Here is a 6,649-nt window from a genome sequence, read left to right as displayed (position 1 = left end):
CCCCAAAAATAAAACGATTCATTACAAGAGTTAAAATTATCGTGAGTATTTTACGCTTCACGTTACTAATATAAATCCCTCTGAAGACGTGACCCAAACATGTCGGGGGTATGTCACGTGACCATTAATGTGTAGACTTGAAATTTCATAAACGATGAGAACTGAAAGACAATCACCCAGACTGTGTTGTGTATCTATGACTTGTCAACTCAGTCAATAAAAAGTGCAGATTTTAATTTGTCTGAACATACTAATAACGCCAACATTTAATCACTTAACTTTGAATTGACCCAAATTTCCATCTCCGTTTTATGGACTAGACAGATACCATGCAGACGATACTGACAAAATATAACTGTCAATTTTCACCTTTATCTTTTCGTTTTTCCCCGAGAAAACAAACATTGAGAAAATTGCAAACTACTACTGGAAATGTCAACTTTCATACGTTCAACCCGGTGGTGAGATCTCCATATTCCCATCAGCTTATATCAGCATCCCTCAACATTCACAGTGAGAACGAGTTTTGTTCTTTTAAATTTCTCTTTTTTTTTTTACAAAAACAAATTCCAGTTATGAAATTTCTTCAATATGTCAAGGTTTGAAGCACAATAGTTTCATTATCAAGTTTATGTCAAATTAGGTGAATGACATAAAAAAAATCAGATATGGCGATAATTGGTCTTTTTAGTTGTTGGGAAAGCACAATAGGCTTGCAGTGAATTCGTAGACCAGACTGGTTCGTAGACGTGGAAATCCGGTGGATTCGTAGACAAATTGAGCGGTGGATTCGTAGACGTTAGTAAATGATGTTAGTAAATGTTAGTTTGGTGTTATTATTCATTCTGATATTAGTGAAAACGGAAAGTGTTTGATTTTGGTGAAATAAAACAATATATTAGGTAATTATGATCGGTGTTTTAAAAAAATGATGAGAGATGTGCAAATAATGTAATAATCTCTGAGTTTTCTGAAATAAATACCAAACTACACAATAGGTAACTATGATCAACATTGAACTACGGAAACAAGCTAACAAGTAGTAGTGGAGAAGAAGGATAGAGTGTGTTGGTCACCGACAAATAATTAACAACACACTTGAATATACACACACTATTTCACAATCAAAACAACTCACTACTTCCTATTCCCACAGAATTGGTCAACATTCAACGACACAGACACAAACCCAGACGTAGCACTGGAGAAGGTGGGTAGGTCACCGCCAAAGTAATTAACAAAACGCAATCAAAACAACTCACTAGTTCCTAATTAACATTCACAACAACTAAGTGCAACCGAATGGTTTCAATGAGTAAACAGTGAAAACTGTTTAACCATTTCATTGTTTTCTTATTTGCGGAAAACAAAACAAAAAAATATTCACAATATATAAGCCTAGTGGTTTATCAAAATTAATATGCTTGCATAATAATGTTATTCAATTATTTATACACGTCTACGAAATCACTGTCTACGAAACAGTCTGGGTTACGAAATCACTGCGTCTACGAACTGGTTCAGTCTACGAAAACACCGTCTCCCGCACAATATACGCTACCGCACTGTGTTGACCGAGAAACACGACCAGTAACTGTAAACAAGCAGAAAACATCGGTGAATAGCTGATCTATCATCAAAACAAATTTTAATTCATTCTGATAAGAAATAATGGTGCAAATCGTTAAAAACCACTTAAAAATGGCGATAACTGGTCTCTGTCCAGTATCATTACACGGAAACATATTTTCTTTGTAAGCGAGTTTACTTTTACAGTACTTAAAATTAACAATTTCCAGCAATAGCACGTACGACTCCAGAAACGGGCTTTTCACATTGTACAGATGTGGGAATCAAACCCGGGACTTCGGCGTGACGGGATGATGTTTCAATCACTGAGCTCCACAACAGGGTAGACAACATTTCTTACACATGTATAAGTGACAAATACCATCAATAAGATTGAAGGAAACAATGGCGATAGGATTGAATTCACAGAAGAGACAGCGAGATTCCAATTTTCTAAAATGAATATCCGGAGATACACCGGTCCTTTTTGTGTTAAAAAAGTGCAGTGAACAATTACGTCATATATGTTTTTTTATTACATCCGGCAGGTTAATTAGTTTTCATCGTCTTTATGAGTGAGGGGAAGTCCAACATCTTCCTGACGTATGATTAGGGGAGACCACTCTTGTTAGCTTATTGGCGCGACTTTACACATGGAGTTGGAGGAATCACGGAGCTCCATCAGCAGCAACGAGTGCAGCAGTCGCTTGTAACTTAAATGTACACCAGCCACACATCAACAGACCTTTCCCGGATGAGATGAACGGTCTTTGTAATCAGGAATTAAATCGTCAGTTAACCAGTTAATACTCAACATGCCCTTGTTTTCATCACCGACGGAGACTACGACAACGACCGCCACATCAGGATCTGGTTCCTTTTATTGTCGTTTGCATTTCACCGAGAGTTACTTTTTTCCTAGTGTTTATTGTGTTCCTGACCTCAATGTCAGACTGTAATGGTATATATTCAGAACCATGCAACTGACGAGAATCCCCAAAGAAAACAATTGTTTTAACACTGCACTTTCTGTTCCTGATATGAACATATAGCAAATAGCGAAAAAAACCAACAACAACAAAAAATACCAAACCAGTGTGACAATGTAAATATAATATACTGAACGTCATTGAAAACGCACCACCCCTAAAATTGTGGATTTCTAAGAGCAGAAGTGAGCAATCTATGTAAATTTTACATATTTGTGTAGACCAATGTTTGATAAAGAAAAGAAGCAAAAAACAATCAAGCAAAACAGTGAAGATTTAATGCAGCTGACAATGAAATAAAGATGGGGTCAAAATGGAAAGTCAGTAGCGTGTATGACCCCCGTTAGCAGCAACACAAGCTGTGCAACGTCTCCTCATTGAACGGATAAGTCTCTGAATAAAGTCCTGAGGCACTGCATTCCACTCTTGCTGCAAGGCATTGTCGAGTTCCCCAAGGTTGTTGATCTGCGGACGACGTGCGAGGCGTTGGCCGATGTAATCCCACAAGTGTTCGATGGGTGACAAATCTGGTGACAATGCAGGCCAATGAAGTAGAGGAATGTTGTTGTTAGCCAGATACTGTATCGAAACACGTGCAGTGTGGGCTCGTGCATTGTCATGTTGAAATGTGTGCAGATCTTGATGCTGGTGAAAGAAGGGAACGACGTTGTTCTGAAGAATGTTGTTACGGTAGTAAACGGCATTCACTCTGCCACAACAAACAATCAGAGCGGTTCTGTGGTGATAACTTATCCCTCCCCACACCATAATGCTGTCCCCACCCCACCGATCGGTTTGCACAACACAATCCTGATGATAACGTTCACCCCGTCGACGCCATACCCGTAGACGCCCATCAGCATTTCGCAAGTGAAAACGCGACTCGTCGGAGAACACCACACCATGCCAACGTCGTAACAACCACACACGATGCTGTTCAGCCCATTGTCGGCGTTCACGGCGATGCCTGTCAGTCAGGATGGGTCCAACGTAAGGGCGTCGACAACGTAACCCTGCCGCACGGAGACGGCGTCGGACGGTGGAAGCGCTGATCAAACCACGTCGACCCTGGACAGCGTTGGCGGTTCTGGCAGCGGGCAAGGTTCGATCTCGATCTTGACGAGGGGTGGTAACACGTGCCTGACCTGGGCGTTGCCGGTCCCTGCTGGTTCCTGTTTGTTGGTATCTGTTAGCAAGCCTCAGAATGGTCGAATGATGACACCCAAATCGTCGTGCAATGTTTCTGCTTGAAGGCCTGTTCTCGTTCCTCTGGTGACAATCTTGGCATGGCGAAAAAACTTTACTTACGAAAGTACTGCGAAAATGAGAACGGTTTTGTGCCGAAGGTCATTTATACCCCTGAACAGCATGCTTTCTGCATGCAATTTGTGGACTTTGTGTGTGATGTGCATGAATTTTGTTGTTTTCATGTGATGTGGTCGATGATGTGTTCGAACGATCCGTTTTTTACTGTAGAGCGTTATTTACGATCTAGTGTGTTATTATCAAAATTCCCACCATTAATTTTCCATTTCCAAAAGATTCTATTGCCTTATTTCAAAATTTACAGGTGGTGCGTTTTCAATGATGTTCAGTATATGTTCAGAACAATGCAACAGACGACAATCCCCAAAGAGAACAGTTATTTTAACCCAACACTGCACCTTCTGTTCCTGACATAACAAAAGAAACATACTCTGAAAACAGAGACACCTTTACTGAAAACGAATGCTTAAGTTTTGCTCTTTGCCATTATAATATCTTCGTTAAATATCTTTTCACAGCTGATAGAGGCACGAATTGGTGGTTTATCCCAACTTTGAATATATGTACATGGGCAACAGCCAGAACCTTAAACCTAGCCAAGTGTTTGGTTTCATGCCATGCACCTACCGCCACCTATTTGACGTTGACGATGGCCTCGGTCTGACTCCGTCTCCATAGCTACCGTTGTCTTTGCCAACGTCCTTTCTGTTCTTAACAGATTTGCTATCGCTCATACTCCCTATCGCTCTGCATTTCGTTGACTACAGCTTCGTTCCGAGATCTTCTACTGACAATGATTACACGATGCCATTTAGAAAGTGGTCAAATGCAACATATGTCATATTTGGGATTTCACTTTCTTAGTAAAGTACAAATTCTAGTACTTTTTTCGGTTGAGTCCCATCCGGGATTCGAACCCGCACCCTCAGAGTCAGGCACCTAATCGCCAGCACACAAAGTCAGCCGCCTAGCCCGCTCAGCCACCGCGACTTCCACAAAAATGAAAGTCGGACAACTGGTAGTCTAGACTGCGTACTTTGTGTACCCCTCTGATGAGTGTAAATTGGCACGGCTCCCACGGCCGAAAGCTATGATTACACGATGCCATTTAGAAAGTGGTCAAATGCAACATATGTCATATTTGGGATTTCACTTTCTTAGTAAAGTACAAATTCTAGTACTTTTTTCGGTTGAGTCCCATCCGGGATTCGAACCCGCACCCTCAGAGTCAGGCACCTAAGATGTTTACAAGGCTGAACATTCAAAGGTATTTAAGAAAACAACTATTATATTTCAAAGTATTAGGGAGATAGATTGTTACTGAATTTGGTCGCAGTGTAGGTAGCGATGACATATGGCAGCCATTTGCAGTTTTACTGAAGTTCATCTTTTACATGCGCTTTGTGCCTTTGAAATGGATTTGTCCGTGTATACACTTGATGGAGGATATTGTTAAGTTGTTACATGTATATTTTATGTAGATAACACTTTCTTTAGATATTGTTTACCTGTAAACTGACCTTTAAAATATACAACCTACATTGACATCATTAGAAGGATAGAAACAATGACGAAATGCCCATTTTAACCACATTAACGCTTTATCGAGGCCCGTAAACCTAATTCTCCAGAGCGTGTCGGTCAGTCTGTTCATAAAATGTTTAGGAGTAAATGAAAATTTCTGCAGAGATGGGATGCGCATGTAATGACTGCATTTGTAGACCAGAAGCTCCATGTTGTCTTGTCCAAAAGGTGAAAACGTAACCCTTTCACCACTGACATCGTTTTAGATAAAGTAACTTTGTTTTATCAAAGGGTCTCTAATGGTATAATGGTCTAATAGCGGTAATCCGCCTGTCTGGCAGTACGAATATCTGGCTATGTTTTGGACGGTCCCAAAGTGAGTGAGCGAGTGAGTTAAAATTTATCGTCACATCGGCTATATTTCAGCCATATCGGGATGAAAACGATGAATTACAAAAATGCATATTAATTAAAGACACATTGTTAAAGCCTGTCAAGGAAGGACAGTGAAACTAACTAGAATATCACAGAGTAGAATGTAAAACTAATGATTAGATCTAAAACAGTTTAACTACAGAGGACAATGCAATATATAAATGGGCTATAAATCAGCAACAAGTGAAGGTACATCACCATACTACCATGGGGACTTACATTACTGTTGCTACCTGCACGGACCCTAGCTGGATTTACTCCATCCCCCCAGCCTTTGGCTTTTATGCAGAGAATAAGCCATACATTAAAATGACAAGTATACTACGAGTAAAAACCTGGAAGACATTTACATCAAATGTTTTTGGACTCAGGAGGACAATAATTTTACTGTGCTTTAACCCCCTTTGAGGGTACAACCACCAACAAATTGAGTTACTAATTTAAAATTCCAATTATAAAATATTTATCTATTTACAAATCAGTTAATATATCTAATTCTTTTAAAATTGCAACAATTAAATGAGAGCTGTTATTGTTAAAAGATCCTTCATTGCGGGTGATTTAAAATACTTGTCCCTTGTAATGGAATACTCAACACAGTCAAGCAATATATGCTGGACTAATTCTTTCATCACAAGGGATATAAAACGGAGGATCTTCACCTTTCAGTATATATTCGTGGGTGCATCTTGTGTGGCCAATCGCATCGTCGCATAATGCCCTCTACCCAAATAGGTATAACCAATATAAGGTTTTATCGCATGTAATTTATTAATACCTGCTTGAGAGTCCCACTTCTTCTGTATCAGATCACAGTTATGAGATCTAATGGTGGCTTTATGATCAGTGTAAGGAATATGAAGTGG

The sequence above is a fragment of the Haliotis asinina genome, chromosome 5 (assembly GCF_037392515.1).
Source record: "Haliotis asinina isolate JCU_RB_2024 chromosome 5, JCU_Hal_asi_v2, whole genome shotgun sequence".
Lineage (NCBI taxonomy): Eukaryota > Metazoa > Mollusca > Gastropoda > Lepetellida > Haliotidae > Haliotis > Haliotis asinina.
The sequence above is the reverse complement of the archived record's forward strand: the minus strand, read 5'-3'. Positions refer to the sequence as shown.